This window comes from Pinus tabuliformis, chromosome 5_1 (assembly GCF_031772625.1).
Source record: "Pinus tabuliformis cultivar Carrire ecotype Pingquan chromosome 5_1, CPIR1, whole genome shotgun sequence".
In the NCBI taxonomy this organism is placed as follows: domain Eukaryota; kingdom Viridiplantae; phylum Streptophyta; class Pinopsida; order Pinales; family Pinaceae; genus Pinus; species Pinus tabuliformis.
In genome coordinates, this window is record NC_142305.1 from 343,386,798 (window position 1) to 343,405,121 (window position 18,324).

General features: G+C 39.3%; 1 pseudogene; it reads right to left on the bottom strand.

The window, feature by feature from the left end:
• Nucleotides 1-6,767, bottom strand: part of LOC149164856 (uncharacterized) — a 37,713-nt pseudogene extending 30,946 nt beyond the window's left edge.
• Nucleotides 6,768-18,324: the final 11,557 nt, after the last annotated feature.

Below are 18,324 nucleotides of genomic sequence, written 5' to 3' on the forward strand. Positions count from 1 at the left end.
ATGCAAATGCATTAAGAAAGGCTAAAGCTGCAATTCCAAATATCTTATTATGAGTCTTTCCATATCTAACATTTTATGATAGATGTCTCCTAGAAGAAGATCCAACTCTTTTGTCTTTGAAGTATGATAAAAGTACGCTTCCTGATGTTCCTTTTCACCTACATAAGAAAACTCCGTGTCTTTAAGATTTTCCAATTCACTATCGTCGAGTTTTAGTCTAGAAAGGCACAATTGATAACCAATTTGAGGTATATACACAATGGCCCTGTGTTTGGGATTATTAGCTTGGCATGGGAGGCATTTTAGCTCAAGTGCTGAAATCTCCTCAAGCAAACCCTCATATATTTCCTTCAATTCATCCAACTCTAGACAAATCTTGGATGCAATCATCATTCTATATTTGTTTCTATTGCTTTGATTAAATTCAAAGACTCCCTTTATCAGTTCAAACTTCATAGATATGGACAAGATCAATTGTAATGCATGTAAAAGTCTATCTTACAATATTCAAATTGAACATTCCTGCATGCTCATGCTATCTTTTTGAAATCCCAATTTCAAAAATTTTCCTTGTATGTAAAATGGAACTCATACTCTTTGACATTGTTGTCCAATCATCCAATGTTGATAGATAACCTGAACACTGAAATCTTGAGTAGATGTGGAATATCTTTCACATTTTTCAAAGTGTTGTGTAGGGCTGGCATCATTTCATCACAGTGATGGCGCAGTGGTATAGTGTTGAGATGACCATTCAAAATGTTGAGATCTAATATAGGATTTAAGATCCAAGTCCTTAAACGACATCAGTTGATGACAATGACACAGTTGTTAAACATTCCAAATAATGAAATTCCTTCCTTTGCTTTACTAATGTCCATGCTACTTGGATGCTTATCAACTTGAAAAATTTGCAAGGAATCATAACCTGTAGCAACAACTTTCAGAATTTTCTTAATGACATCTCTGAAACCCTGTCAAATTTTATTGGTGTGGTGTAATATTTCTTAATTTCTTTTTTTGCTGAAGCAAGCACCGATCCTTCTATTTCATTAATTCAAAATAAAAATAAATATTGTACAAAAAATCGATTCTTTACAAGAACATGGGAAAAAGGAATCCTTGCCAATGTCAAAGACCCCCCACCCTACTACAACGTTCACCCGTCTTAAGAGAAGCTGACGTGGAAAGGCTACAAGAACCCCCACCCACTAGGGAAGTTCTGTACAAAAAATTCCCTAAAGCTGATCAACAACCACAAACATCCCCAACTGCATGAAACCACACCCTACAAGAGAGGGAAAAAGACGCGCCAAATAAGCGTAATGTATAAAGCCCCCCTGGCCCCACAAAACCAGATGATTTATCCCAACCGTTGATCCTGGTTGCTGGATCCAATGGCCAGGAACCATATCATGCATTCAAACATGCCTGAAAGATAATGTGCGATCAAGGGCGGTTTTCAAGTCAGTCCCTCTGCCACGTGTAGCATTCCCAATGGAATCGCTCCTGAAACTACAAATCCACAAACCGCTTATGAGTCGTGCGATCACCGGAGAGCCGACCCGGGCATGGTTTTCAGACCAGAAAGTTGGAAGGGGGAAATACCAACTGCCAGAAAAACCATTCTCACTTTCTGTCTATCCTTTCTACAGAGCCTATCCCTGCTACTGAGCTTGTTTGAGAAAAGACCTGGTAAATTGTCTTCTAAGAACCTGGGGACCCCATTCCACTGACTCTAATAGAGAGTGAGACATAAACTAGCTTTCCTTTCTACCATATGCATTCAGATAGGTTGAGAAAAAACTTGCTAGAAAAATCAATTCCTGCTTGTTATCCGGGTCTGATAACGAAACCCTTCTCTATCTTTTGCAGCTTGTTCATCACAGAGAGCCATTAAATGATTTTGAGGAATCTCCTACCACTTGTTCGCCATACCACAATCCACATTTTTCACCCCTTGGTTGGCCAGAACGTCCACTAGTTTATTGGCCGAATGTCGAACATGGTTGAAACTCACCGTTCGAAGCCCCTGGAGGAGAACATGGATTCTTTGGTAAACCAGGATTAGTTTCCAGTGATTAGAAAATTTCTTCAGCCGAGTACCACAATTAATTCTTTTCACAGAGTTAATGGTAATCTTTGAATCCGCTTCAACAATGACATTTGAGCAATGGTTCTAGACCAGAAACTCTAGACATTGTTCCAGAGCCATTAATTCTACCATATTATTTGTGGCTCTGCCTAGATGATAGTGGAAGATAAAAGTAATTCTGCTCTCTTCATCTCTTAAAACTCCTCCAAAACCAATTGTTCCACGGTTGCCTTTTGAAGCCCCATCAATGTTGTATTTGAGATAACCTTTCGATGGCAGTTTCTAGAACTCCTTCTCTATATCCATAGATGTGTCCTTTCTGACTAGACCTTGGGGAATAATCTATTTCATTCCCAATTGTCTGAGAATTCTTAGCTCAGACAAAGAGGGAGGATTTTTGGGGAGATTGCAAATTGTGGTACTAACTGTCTCCCGAAGCTGTTTCAAGATCAGATCAAATAGACAGTGAGGGGTGGACTTTTCATTTTTGAAAATTCTTTTATTCCTTTCTTTCCAAACATTCCAAATAATGAAGCTTGGCGTGAAGGCCCAGGTCAGATTAATGAACTCATTTTCCGAATAGTTTACTCTCCATTTGTTTAGGGTATTGGTGATACTACTTCTGTCCCTATCTTACTGATGGAAAATGGAAGAGAAGGAATCCCATAACCAGGTGGTATAAGAGCAGCTGTTAAGAATGTGCTCCATATTCTCCTCCTGTTTTTCACAAAGCTGGCATCTGGAAGGTCCCATAACACCCCTTTTCCTAATTCTTTCCTATGTTAAAATTTTCTTATGATGAACCAACCACATGAAAAGCTTGATTGTCATCTAACCTTGGCGCTTCCAGAGGTGGTACCATGTCTTATCTGGAACACTAGAATCTAGCCCAAGGAGAATACTTTTAGCTTCCTTAAGATTAAAGGTGCCTTTACTGTTATTGCTCCATCTCAATTGATCCTCCCTCCCTGTAACTAAAATCATCCTTTGTTTAAGAAAGCTCCCAAGAGCCTCTGCTTTAATTTTAATGGGGCAATCATCTCTGTAGTTAATTTTTCTCTAGCTTCTCCACTTTTCGGAGGTCTAAGCAAGATCCCAAAAATCCTTGACTTTGTTTAACCCTTGGTGGTTTGTTTCCTACTTGAGGCTAACAAAATCCTATGTTAACAACATTGGTTCTTGCTGCCACTTGTCTTCCCAAAAGAGTGCAAGATCTCCTGCTCTAATTTCCCAGAAGCTATTATTTTGAACTAGGCTTATATTTTCCCAGGCTCTATTCTAGATGTGAAAACCTTTTACATTACCAGACATTCTTATGAGATCCTTAGTGTGACAAGAGCTGGCATATTTCTCTTTCCAGATTCTTGCCCATTGTGCTTTCAGATCTTGAACCCAGTGCCACCAAAGCTTGGCTCCTAGAAATTTATTAAGAATCTCTTGATCATCCAAGCCTAGTCCCCCCTATCTCTTTGGTTTACAAATTTTGTCCCAAGAGACCAGGGCCCATTTCTTCATAGTTTCTTCCTTCCCACAGAGGAAATCTCTTTGTATGATTCGGAATTGCTCTAAAACACCTTTGGGAGCTGGGAGGGTAGACAACATGAAAAGCGGGATTGAAAACCAGGATAGACTGCATGACTGCCTTTGTCAAAACCAACCTACCTGACAAGTTCAAGACCCAGAAGGTCCAACTTTTTACTTTGTCTTGCAGTTTGTTAGGCGTCAGTTCCTAGATACTCTTGTGCATTGGTCTGGCTATGAGAGGAATTCCCATGTACTTTGTGGGTAGGGAATCCCTTTGGAAACCCAGGATTCTTGAAATGTTTCTCTGAATAGCAATGTTAGTGTTTAAGAAGAAGATTTTTGACTTAGAAAGATTGACTTCCGTACTTGTAGCCAAGGCAAATTCCTGCAGGATTTGATTGTAGGCTAAAGCTTCTTTGACCATGGGGAGCCCTTGCAGCATGGTATCATCTACAAATTGTTAGTGAGTTAGAGCTTGACCATTCTCAGATAATTGAATACCTTTGATTTTTCCTATTGCCTTGGCATGCTTAATGGATCTTCCAAGTCCCTCCATCATAAGAATGAAAAGAAAGGGAGAGAGCGGGTCTCCCTGCTTGAGGCCTCTAGATGGAATGAAGATCTTTGAGGGAGAGCCATTCACCAAAATTTAAAAGCTAGAATAGGTCACCAGAGCCATGACCCATCGGATTCGGTTGTGGTCAAACCCAAAAGTAGTGAGAACATTTTTTATGTAGATCCAATTGACTTGTCATAGGCTTTGGCTATATCCAATTGCATGATCATCCCTGCCTGCTTTTTACTAGTAAGCATGTGGACCACGTCATGGGCTTGAATAATGTCATTTAAGATTTGTCTACCCTCCACATAGCCTGATTGTTCCTCTAAAACTAAAGAATGAAGGAGAGGTTTAAGTCTATTAGCCACTACCTTGGAAATTATCTTGTAAACCACATTGTGTAAAGCTATTGCTGTGTATTTGTCTGCAGTTTTAGTTGAGTCATATTTTGGGATTAGGGAGATTAAGGAGGTGTTGAGGGCTTTCAGGATCGTTTTGGCACCCCTGGAATCCTCCACCACTTCTAGAATATCCTGTTTGACAATATGCCAACAAGCTGTAAAAAAATCCACATTGAAACCATCTGGACCTGGTGCTTTGCAGTTCTCCATGTCTTTGAGAATGTTGCTGACTTTCTCTTCAGTAACAGGTCTGTTGAGGTTAAAATTGTCCTCTTTAGACACCAACTTGGGGATATGCCTTGTAATTTCCTTGATGGAATGTTCCCTGTCTGGATTGTTTTCAGGTGATGTTTCAGAAATACTGAACAAGCACGACTTCAATATTCTTATGGGTGTTCTAGAGATTTCCATTCTCATCCTTTATCGTAGAGATTATATTGTATGCTCTGTTAGCCATAGTGGATCTGTGGAAGAATCTTGTATTCTGCTCTCCTTCCTTGAGCCATTGAATCCTAGACTTCTGCCTCCAGAATATTTCCTCTTGTTTGCATAAATTATCCCATTCTTGGTGATGCTTATCAGCCTGATCACTTTTGACTTTATCAAAGCTATCTTTGGTCAGAGCTTGGTTGAGTTCCTATATTTTGCTTTCCAATGATCTTTTGTTCACAAATATGTTACCAAAATCCTTTTTGTTCCATTCTTTTAGCTTGAACTTGACATGCTTTAGTATTTTATGAAGGAGGTACATTTCTGAGCCCTAAAATTGCAAGTCCTACGACCACCATTTTTTGATGTTACTGATGAAATCTCTGTTGGAAATAATACTAAGAGGGGGGGTGAATCAGTATGATCAAATCAATATAACTTTTTCATTTCCATATTCTGATTCATGTATGCTACTTCCACAACTATGATTAATGCAACCAGAGTATATCCAGTAAACTTATGATTCGGTTAGTTGTTCCTTTAATGAGTGCATTAGAACATTATTAACCATAAGAACAGTAAACAGGAGTAGTAACACAGAATAGATCATCACACACACGAAGCACACATGAACACCATGATGTAAGGTGGAAACCCAATGTGGGTGAAAACCACCTGCTGCAAGTCGTCTCAATCTTCTTTCAATTAGAAACTTCTTTTTACAATGATTATGTATTGGTGCAGTCCTTTACCAGTACGCAGGCTGCAACCTGTAGAGAGCTACAACCCTCTCTCATTTTCCAGACTCTCCTAGAAGGGAGCTACAACCCCCTTAGTTCTTGTACTAGCTGATCCATTTACTAGTACGCAGGCTGCTACCTATAGAAATGATCCAACCTTTACTCATTTTCCAACTGCTACTGGAAGGGAGCTACCACCCCCTTTGCTCTTGTACTAGCTAAGAAACTAGTACACAGGCGCCGGCCTACAATCTTCTCTCATCCGGGTACCACATTTCATACATTTTCAGAATGGATACTCCTGAAGCACAACACATAATCTGAGGGCCACATTTCATCCAATTTTCATACTGGACCCATCAATATCATTGAAGCACAAAATCAATCAATCTTCTGAATCACCCAATCACTAGATCATTACATATACAAGGATAATATGTCTGTTAGCAACCAGATTTAGTCCATCAGATCACATAACGATAAGTCATTATGAACCTGATCCATTATAGATCTCATCCATCAATACTGAAGCTAAACACAATCAATCAATCAATCACTTCTCAGAATGTTGTTACCAGAACATAGTACCAGTAACCAGACATTAATTCAGAACCCTGAACACAATAGTAATAGCCAAAATCAGCTAACACATATCTTCTAAGAAGTCCGCAACTTCACCAATAGGAAGCATGTGGGTATCCGCACTTCCTCCATGTCGAGCCTATGTATCACCACACCTACGCCTCCGCTCGACTGCGTACCTTCGCACCTACTACTGTGGTTTTCCTGTGCACCCTTGTACCTCCACATTCTTTTGATCTGTGAGTATCCTTACCTGTTGCTGTGGCTTGCCTGCGCACCTCCGCACCTGCACAGTCTTCTGATCTGTGAGTATCCGCACCTACTGTTGTGGCTTGCATGCACACCTTCGCACCTACTGCTATGGCTTGCCTGTGCACCTCCACACTTACACCATGTCTGTACTGCGTACCTCCAGGTATAGATAATTTATCAGTCATTAAGCATACCGCAGACTATCAGATCTACAGATCTGATCATGCGCCAAGGAGATCTCGACCCATCAATAGATCCGCCTTATAAAGCTCAGGTTCCTCCTTGATTCAGATCCAGTTATCACTCACCAACTGATCACCAGAATTTCAGATCTTGCTCTCCTTAAGATATTCAACACATGAGTGCTTAGCCAATTGATCTCCTTTCCTTTTTATAGGCAAGCCCTTATTCAAACCATGGATCAAAACCATATAAAGCCAATACAAGGGATCCAAAACCGAGGTTCAAACCTTTAGATGCAAAAGCACGGACCAAACCATAGGTTCAAAAACATCGGACTAAATACCATGGACCACCCATAAGATTTCCCACATGCGTGCGATTTTCTCTGCATGAAAGTGTGTGAACTGGGGTCTGCACCTTTTGAACTGTGAACCTGCGAACATGTCCGCACCTTCTAAACAATGTTCCTGCGGAACCTGCCGATGACTGCACCTTTTGATCGGCGCACCTGCGAACTTCTTATTTTCTTCATTATTTGTAGGTTGATCATCAATCTTTGCTACTAACCTATTGCACTATGATCTATCATCTGTATGAGTTACCATCGAGGACAACACTTGAGCCATGATGCCAAAAATCCCGGTGGGAGAGCCAAATATTCTCGAATCGGAAGGGCCTATTCCTGGGAGAAATGAAACCCTTGATTTCTATTTGAATCGGCCAATGATCTAAACCTCAAAAGGGAAGGAGTTTTGATGTTATTTCTTTATCTGTAAGCAAAAGCGCCTTTGATATCATGACCCTATCCAATTTAGAGGCTACCAGTGCCTCACCTCCTCTTTTGTTGTTCCATGTAAAAAGGCCATTGCTCAGTTCTGAATCAACCAATTTCATATCATCTGTGAAAGTTTGGAATGCTAAGGAGTCTTTGTTTAGCGCTCTGGTGTCTCCTTTTTTTTCTGAAAGAGATTTGATCATATTAGAGTCCCCTCCCATGATCCGAGGAATCCCATCCTGTCTGTTCCTGAGATCAATTAAGGAATCTAACAATTTGAGTTTGTCATCTATTCTTTGAGGACCATAAACATTTGTGACCAGGAAGGTTTTTGGATCCCTCGCTGGTTGAATGACCATTGATAAGTAGTTTCTAGATGCTTCAGCATCTGTTATACTAATTTTATAGGGATTCCAAAGGGTTAGAATGCCCCTCGTTGTGTTTTTTGCTTTAACCTCTAGGAACTCAAATCTATTGAGCCATTTGCTGTGAATTTGTTTCATTTTATGAATGGAACATTTTGTTTCCTAGATGAAGATAATATCTGGCATTTCTTGTTTCATTCTATGACTAAGAATTCTTTGTTTTCTTTTACTACCTATACCTCTGATATTCCTTGATGTGAAGTTCATATTTAAAGATTTGTAAATGAGTAACTGGTTAGGTCTTTCATCTTACCTGAGTCTATCATTAACTTTCCACACTCCATCAAGAGATCCTTCTACCTTTTCCTGCCCCTCTTCTTTCCCGCATTTTTGGTATCCAATCCTAGAGTTGACTTCATTATTTTCACACCTCTGTATTCCTACTTTTCAATGGTTTTTCCTTTATCTGATCCTCTTTCCTGAGTTTTCCATAAGAACAACTACTGAATTTTTTTGCAGTCTTCTTGGGGTAGTGATTCTATCCCTCCCATGGATGTCTGCACTAAGAACCCTTCCAGATCTAGATGTTCCTTATCTCGAAATTCCTGAAGTTCATGATCCTCCAGATCTATTTCACTTTGGGTCATTTCCTGATCCATCTCTAGTTCTGTTTCACTCATTATAGTTTCTTTCTTATTATCAGTCTCTTGTGTTGGGTAGCAGTTTTCTTGTGTTTTCGTTTCCTTTTCATTAGGGCTATCCGCCATAGATTGGTCTTCATTTTCCATTTCTACATTCTCTTCCAGTGCTTGATACCTATTTTCACTGACCTTTTGACCCTCATTACGAAGTTTCCTTGGTCCTTTTTTTCCACCTTTTCCTCTACTTGTAACTTTCTGGAAGCTATATGTATCCTTCATTTCCTTTGATTTGCCCTTGTTGTATACTTGAATAGGAGGGAAATCTCTGAACAAGTGTTCATGTTCATGGCATTTACGACATCTCAACGGGATATGCTCATATTCTATGGTTTGCACCCATTCCTCATCAAAAACTTCCAGGATGACTTCATTTGGAAGAGCTCCTGATAGATCCATTTCTACATAGATCCTTGCATAGGAAGTGTATTTGCCTCTTCTTGTGGCTTTTGAGGCTTTGACAAAACGTCCTAGTTTGTTTCCAATCGTAGCAAGCGATTTAGTTTGCCAATAATCAATAGGTAGAGAATAGAGCCTTACCCAGACCGGTACTGAAGTGAAAGTTTCCCGCTCTGGAACAAAGGTCATCATCCAAGGCCGCATATAGAGGCTAGCTGTTGTATAAAATTAGGGTCCTCCTTCGAATATTCTATCTTTGTTTTCGATGTTTGTGAAAACCACAGTGAAAAATCCCTTTAACCCAAGATGAAGGTCTATACTTCCTTTTGGTTTCTAGTGATATTTGATCAATAACTGTAAAGCCTTTTCCATGGGCCATAATCCCATAAACTTGTAGATTATAGCATAGGTCCCCATATGTTCCCTATGTACTTGTAGTGCAAGATCGTTTAACACTACTCTTCCTTGTCTTTAGTGCTGACATTTTCCTTGGGCCTACCCCTGTCTGTCTCCTTTTCATTATTACTCTTTTCCTCTTCCACAGAATCTTTGACTTTACCAAGAGGGGACTTGCCTCTACTGGAAACACAGCTTTTGTAGGAGGGAGGGGAGCTCCCTCCTCTGCGTTCCTCCATTAGGAGCAAGCATTGAACTTCTTTGAAACCATGGCTACGCATTTTTCAAAGTGTTGTAGAATGTCTTTCACATTTTTCAAAGTGTTGTGTAGGGTTGGCATCATTTCATCACAGTGATGGCGCAGTGGTATAGTGTTGAGATGACCATTAAAAATGTTGAGATCTAATATAGGATTTAAGATCCAAGTCCTTAAAATACATCAGCTGATCACAATGACACAGTTGTTAAACATTGCAAATAAAAAAATTCCTTCCCTTGCTTTGCTAATGTACATGCTACTTGGATGCTGATCAACTTGAAAAATTTGCAAGGCATCATAACCTGTAGCATCAACTTTCAGAATTTTTTTAATGACATCTCTGAAACCCTATCAAATTTTATTGGTGCGGTGTCATATTTCTTAATTTCAATAGTGTTGATAAGAATATATTGTTGTAGCCTAGCAAGAAGGTCCCCAGAAACATGAACTTGCACATCAATTTCAGTGTTCATCATGGAATTGAGCCGTTCATGAGTACATCCACAGGCCACCAAATGCTCTTGTTCATTAAAAAATTCCAAACACTTGTTCAAATGCTTAACATGTTTCCACCTGTTGTTTGGGACCTTTGAAAGTAACAACCTATGAGCCAACCAATACTCAAGTGTTCCAACAATTCCTAAGAAGGTATATATTAGATCACCATAATATCAGAATTATGATTTTCAAAAATTTTGCAGTACATAAAATGTTCAGGTGCAATAAATAAAAAGATTTCATTGTTTATGTGATCATCCAGAGAAAACTTAAGTACCTTTTCCAAGATTGATAAGACTAAAGTGACTTGCACATATAAGCATCTGCAAGAGCTCTAGACAAAATTTGCAGGAAAACATCTCTTTGTCATAAAAGTATTGTTTTGAGAGCATCCTGGAGTATACATTTGCATGGACGTCTTGATCTAATTTCCCATTTATAATGTAGATGCAGGAGCTGGAGGATGGTAACATTTTTGTATGATATTTCTCACACAAAATCAATATTGCAAGGCCCCAAAGAAAACTAAAATGCAACCAAATGTGTTGGTATCCAGTGAATTCATTTCTTTGGTATTTTGGGTGTAAGTGTTTCGATGCCCAAACTTCATTGGGGTTGTATCCAAAGCGCTAGATTGAAGAATAATTGGTCTGACTTCATGTAGACATGGTAGAACAATTGATCCAATGGCTATTGATTGAGTGCCATCCAGAAATACCTTGTACTCCTTTGAGAGCACACATGTATGTAGAAGTGTATGATGATGGAGAAGCCCAATTCAACATTGTTCAAGGCGGGTTGGATCATTTGACAAAAATGGTACAAATCCCTGATATTATGTAATGCCAGGCCTGCCCCTCATGCAATAATATGCATATTTCTTGAGAACTAGGTGAGGTGCAAGAAGTCTTATTTTCACCTTACATCCAATCTGCTTTTCAAATGAAGTGTAATAGAGGCCTCGAGATGTTAACAGTGGTGATGCAACCAAAGTTTGAGTCTACCCTCTTTAGAACACAGAGGAAACTAGTCCAGGATAAATTAGGTTCCTTAGTCTCTAATTTTTGATGTATTGACCTTCTGCTCATAGGGACAATAGTGCCAGAGACATTCTGTGCAGGCAGGCTTCCAATTCTTGTATTGTTTCGGAGAGGGAGAAAGCATTATTCCCTACATAAAATGAGTGCTTTCATTTTTTTTTATCTCAATTGCATCCTCTGTAGTGAGCACTGGCCTAACATACATGTACTGGTGTGCAACTAATGCCAATGAGAGCATGCAGTCCAACTCCCCAATGAACATTGATGTCATATGAATACGCATTGAGAAAGGCTAAAGCTACAATTCTAAATCTCTTATTATGGCACTTTCCATATCTAGCATTTTATGATATATGTCTCCTAGAAGAAGATCTGACTCTTTTGTCTTGTAAGTACAATAAAAGTATGCTCCCTGATGATCCTTTTCACTTGCACAAGAAAACTCTGTGTGTTTAAGATTTTCTAATTCACTATTGTCGAGTTTTAGTCCAGAAAGGCACAATTGATAACCAATTTGGGGTATATACATAATGGACCTGTGTTTGGGATTATTAGCTTAGCATGGGAGGAATTTTAGCTCAAGTGTTGAAATCTCCTCAACCAAGCCCTCGTATATTTCCTTCAATTCATCCAAATCTAGATGAATGCTAGATGCAATCATCATTCTATATTTGTTTCTATTTCTTTGATTAAAGTGAAAGACTACATTTATCAGTTAAAACTTCATAGATATGGACAAGCTCAATTGTAATGCATGTAAAATCTTGTCTTACAATATTCAAATTGAACATTCCTGCATGCTCATGCTATCTTTGAATCCCAATTTCAAAAAATTTCATTGTATGTGAAATGGAACTCATACTCTTTGACATTTTTGTCCAATCATCTAATGTTGACAGATAACTTGAACACATAAATCTCGAGTAGATGTGGAATATATTTCACATATTTCAAACTGTTGTGTGGTTATGACATCATTTTGTCACAATGATGGAGCAGTGGTATAGTGTTGAGACGACCATTCAAAACCTTGAGATCTAATATAAGCCTTAAGAATCATGTGCTTAAAAGACATCAACCCATGACAATGACACAGTTGTTAAACATGCCAAATAACAAAAATCCTTCCTTTTATTTTCCAATGCCTATGCTGCTTGGATGCTTATCAACTTGAAAAAATTGGAAGGCACCATAACCTGTAGCATCAATTTTCATAAATTTGTTTAATGAGATCTATGAAACCCTGTCAAATTTTATTGGTGCGGTGTAAAATTTATTCATTTCAATAGTGTTGACAAGCATCTCTTGTTGTAACATAGCAAGAAGGTTGCCAACAACATGAACTTGCACATCACTTTCAGTGTTCATCATGGAATTGAGCTATTCATGAGCACATTCACAAACTAACAAATGCTCTTGTTCATTAAAAAATTCCAAACACTTGTTCAAAAGCTTAGCATGCTTCAACCTGTTGTTTGGGACCTTTGAACGTAACAACCTATGAGCCAACCAATACTCAAGGCTTTAGGCAATTATTGAAAAGGTAGCTATTAGATCACCATGATTAGGAATATCAGAGTTATCATTTCCAAAAATGTTGCAGTACAGAAAAAATTCAGGTGCAATAAATAAAAAGATTTCATTGTTTATGCGATCATCCAGATAAAACTTGAGAACCTGTTCCAAGATTGATAAGACTAAAGTGACTACCAATATAAGCACCTGCAAGAGGTCTAAACAAAATTTGTAGGAAACCATCTCTTTGTCATAAAATTCTTGTTTTGAGAGAAACCTGGAGTATACATTTGTATGGATGTATTGACCTGGTTTTCCATTTATAATGTACAAGCAGGAGCTAGAGGATGGTAATGCATTTGCATTGTATTGGTAACACAAAATCAATATTGAAAGGCTCCAAAGAAAACTAAAATCTTGTATTCCCAATTGAACCATGATGCAACTAGACGTGTTGGTATCCAATGAATTCATTTATTTGTTATTTTGGATGCAAGGGTTTCCTTGCCCAAACTAAGTTGGGGTTGCATCCAAAGTGCTAGATTGAAGAATAATTAGTTTGAGTTCATGTAGATATGGTAGAACCACTGATCCAATGGCTATTGATTGAGTGCCATCCAAAAATAACTTGTACTCCTTTGAGAGAACACACGTATGTAGAAGTGTATGACTTTGGTGAAGCCCAATACAACATTGTTCAAGGAGGGTTTGGTCATTTGAAAAAAAGGGTACAAATACTTGATATTTTATAATGTTAGGCCTATTTTTCATGCAACAATATGATATGCCTTGAAAACTGTGTGAGCTGCAAGAAGTCTGATTTTCACCTTACATCCAATCTGTTTTACAAATGAAGGGGAATAGAGGCCTCTAGATGTTAACATTGGTGACGCAACTAAAGTTTGGATCTGCCCTCTTTAGCCTACTGAGGAAACCAGTCCAGGATAGATTAGATTCCTAAGTCTCCAATTTTTTATGTATTTACCTTTTGATCATAGGGATAATAGTGCCATCAAAATTATGTATAGTTAGGCTATCAACGCTAGCAAGGGTTTCCGATAGGGAGAAGGCATTATTCCTAGTCGAAAATGAGTGTTTTTTTTAAATATCTCAAGTACATCCTCTGTAGTGAACATTGGCCTTACATACATGTACTGATGTGCAACTAATGCCAACGAGAGCATGTAGTCCAGCTCCCCAACGAACTTTGATGTCCTATGAAAATGCATTGAGAAAGGGTAAAGCTATGATTCCAAATCTCTTACTATGGGTGTTTCCATATCTAACATTTTATGATAGATGTCTCATAGAAGAAGATCTAACTCTTTTATCGTTGAAGTTTGATAAAAGTAAGCTTCCTGATGTTCCTTTTCACTTGCATAAGCAAACTCCATGTCTTTAAGATTTTCTAATTCACTATCGTCAAGTTTTAGTCTATAAAGGAACAATTCATAACCAATTTGAGGTATATACACAATGGACCTGTGTTTGGTATTATTAGCTTGGCATGAGAGGCATTTTAGCTCAGTTGTTGAAATCTCCTCAAGTGAGCCCTTATTTATTTCCTTCAATTCATCCAACTCTAGACAAATGTGGGATGCAATCATCATTCTATATTTGTTTCTATTGCTTTGATTAAAGTCAAAGACTCCATTTATCAATTCAAACTTCATAGATATGGACAAGCTCAATTGTAATGTATGTAAAAGCCTATCTTACAATATTCAAATTGAACATCCCTGCATGCTCATGTTGTCTTTCTGAAATCCCAATTTAATTTTTTTTCGTTGTATGTAAAATGGAACTCATACTCTTTGACATTGTTTTCCAATCATCTAATGTTGATAGATAACCTGTGTTATCACTCAGGTTGTTCCCTTTGACTCCCAAGGGAATACGGCCGAGGTAACCACTAACCAATCTTTTGGTCACAGGTTCTAGCCTACCTGTGACTAGAGAGGGCTCTCTCTTTGTGATTTAACTTTGTTGGTATAAGATTTTAGGCTAGTTATGATGCTCAAGGTTTTGTTTAGGAATTTGCTGGATGGTGACTTCAGTCAAGATATATATGTGCTTACCAGGGTGTTCTAGGCCATTGGGCATGGAGTCAGTGGTGCTTGATCAGTTTGATATGTCTGTGTTGTTACCATAGTGATGCTGCAGAGCCAGATAAGTGTCTGAGAAACAATTCTTTGAATCTGTGATTTAAATGTGATATAACCAGGGTATGAAAGGCAATTAAGAATCTTTCAACAAACTGGTATGGAGAACAGTGAGAATATTATTTAGAAGCAATGAAGAATTTCTACATAACATTCATATTTATAGAATTAATGAAAACATGAGCAATTAAGAATTCATGTTCATGGTCAATTCTGAAGAAAACATTTATAGCAATAGAGATTGAGCACAAGATGTAGTCAAACATTTCCTGTACTATTCCTTTTCCCTACTGCTAGATTAGTGAAACATGTATATGATTTAGATAAACATAAGAAGACAAAACATCGATTGAGAAAACTTATTGTTCCATCAGACAGCACAGGAATTCTGCAACAGCACGCATAGCATCAGCAAGACATCAAACATTCAGGAAATCACTGAGCTTTTCCAGCCTTTTTCATTAGATAATCTGAAAGTATACAATACATTTTCCTCAGAATGAAAATCACCAACCCCTTATACGCTGCCAGGGGAGGTATATATATATAATTTACATAACAAAATATCTAGCTGATGAAATAAATGTTCCATTAATATCGTGCCAACTTCTGGAGCATGGTAGCTGAGAAAGTAAATGCTGTAGTAACTCTTCAGTGCCTTAGCTGTCCAAAATAGTCAGAAACTGTTGACTTTGTGGCTGTAGGAGTCGACTGAGGATACGCTGTCCAAAATAGTCAGAAACTGTTGACTTTATGGCTGTTGGAGTCGGCTGAGGATACGCTGTCCAAAAATTGCGTATTTCTTATCTCTTGGGCTTGCTGTCGTTGTCCATATGCTGAGTCACCTTTCAGCTGCCTTAAATGCTGTCTTTATTCTGCTGCTTGACTTTTGCTGAGTTGGAGCTGGCAATGACCGAGCAACTGAGGCTATTGTGGCAAAATTTGAAGCATTGCCTGCCACCAATCCTCCTTGGGCATTTGATGTCTTCGAATCTTCACTAAAGTTTCATCTGCCTCTGTATATCTGTAAAAATTTGGAGGAATTTCAAAAAGGTGATTTACTTCATTTTCAATAAAAAATAGACCTTCAAGTTTATTGTATAGACTCTGTCCTGTTGGAGGCCCTGTTTCCTCAAAAGTACTGCCAGATGCAGTGATTTGATTTTCAATATAATTTGACATTCTGGAGGCATATTGCTCTCAGGAGATCAGTCTTCCTGCACCATTTAGTAGGCTGGGCAGTCCCTTTTGCTGCAGTGCTCCCATTTTGAGTTTATACTCGTCCACCTCAGCCTGTATCTCATAGCATTTCCTCTCCATGGTTTGTACAAAATTCCTGAGAGTTAGCACCTTTTTAGCTGTAAGGACAGCCTCTGTTCTGTTGACAATGCCGAAGGCTGCCAGTTCTTCCTTAGTCTGGTTATTCAAAAAATCAATCATTCTATTGGCCTGCTCAGGCCTATTTCCCAGCATTGTTTTGGCCTTCTGAATTTCTATCTGTGCTTGGCCAATTAAATCCATTTGTTCATGTACAGTTTTAATTGACTTCCATTGTTTAGTGATGGATTGGTCAATTTTGGCCCACAAAATTCTTTTTATTTCAGCCATGGTGCTTTCTAGATTCAGCTCTTTCTCCAAGGCCTTTATCTTTTCTTTGAGGGCCTTTATTTCTCTTCCTTGCTCTGCCACAGTCATTTTTGATTTATCATATTTGGTACCCAGCTCTGCCAACTTTTCCTTGGCTTGTTTTATCTCAGTGGCCTGGAGCTCCATTTCTTTAATAGCCTTAGTCAAATATTCCATGCTTGTAATGGAGTCTGGAGCTGTTGTTGTTGCTGCTGCTTCTGTTGTGGCTGTGGTTGTGACAGGGGCTACTGCGGCCTCTGTTGTTGTTGCAGTGGTTGAAGTAGTTGGAGGAGTTTGGGATGTGGATTCTCCTGCTTATCTTGCAGTGCTCCTTCAAGTTCCTTCTCCAAATCGAGGACCTTCTGGTTGAGCTGCATTATGAGGTCCAGTTGCTCATCGGCCTCCTTTTCCTTCTGTAACTCTGCTGTTTGAGGGTGCTCTGTGGGCAGCAACTTTAACCTTTTCTTTAGTGCATTAAGGTCATCTTCTTTTTTCTTTAGGAGGGCCCTTACGCCCTTTGGATCCTTAAGATCATGTCCTAAGTCAATGATGATGTCCTCCAGCGATTTTATTCTGTTGTCCTTGGCCATGGAGGACATTCTCTCAAAATCCAACTGAATGTTGGTATTCTTCAGTGATTCTTTTAATTCATGGGCCATGGTTGCCCGGTCCACCAAGGTGGCATAGATCATTTCTCCAGTTTTCTTGTGGAGTTCTATTTGGTCCATGGGGTGAATGTCCTTTGCCATGACCTCCACCCTTGTCCTTACAAAATCTGCAGCTGATTTAGGCTGCGGCACCTTAGGCTTGAAGTGACTAAGGATCATTTTCTCCTCTTGAAGGTCATAAACTGACATCAGCCTTTCTTGCTGGGCTGGTGTTGCATTTAGAAATTGTTTGTACACTTCTACCCTCAGCAAGTCATTTTGTGCCTTTATTTGCTTGAAAGAAGCCTTAGTGCTTTTAGGCTTCTTGCTCTGCTGAGTGGAGGATGACACCTCCAAACCAAGTTGCACTCCCTGCTCCTGCTGAAAGGAGGTTGTACCTGTTTGCTGGCTGCCTTCTCCATATTTCCTTGAACTGTCAAGGACTTCTTCACTGATTACTTCTATCTCAGGGGAGTCAGCCCTTTGCCTTTTGGTCTCCGGTTGCTGGGAGGATCCACTTGCAGGAGTGGACTCTTCTCTTTCTCTCTTCTTACCCCTCTCCTCATGTGCTGGGGTTTGCAAGATTGGAGCTGCTGGTGGCTCAGTTTGTGGAGGGGGGGTCTGCTCTTGTTGCTGCTCACTTGAAGGGGCAGGTTGTTCTTTTGGTGCTTCCTCTTCAGCACCCATTATTCCTTTACCTTTACCTGTATCTGGTGCTGCTGTAGAAGGTGCCTGTTTGGTTGGTGCAGCTGTTGAGGCCGAGGTCCCTTCTCCTACTGGGTGCAGTCGCTTGAAGGGTACCTGCTGCACAGAATCTAGGTCAAGAGTCTTTTCCAAATCCTTGACATTCTTTTGCATTAACTCTTCCTCCATCAATTTTTCAATTAATGTATCTGGTTTCCACTCTTGCTGATTGGCATATTGTTCAATGTGTGGATATTTGCAATGCTCATAGCCTAGCAGCCTGTACTTGACTCTCCTAGCAGTGATGAAGCCTTCTGGGTCATAAGGGACCCACCGGAAGCTTTTTGAGAGCTTGTACTTCTCTTCGAGGATTAGTTCAGCATCTTGCCATCCCTCTTTCTTATTCATAATGAAGGGGCCCAGGTGGTGCTTAAACTTGAGATGGGCTTTCTTTTTGGAGCTGTGAAAGTGAGTGAGGTCAGAATGAATGAGCTG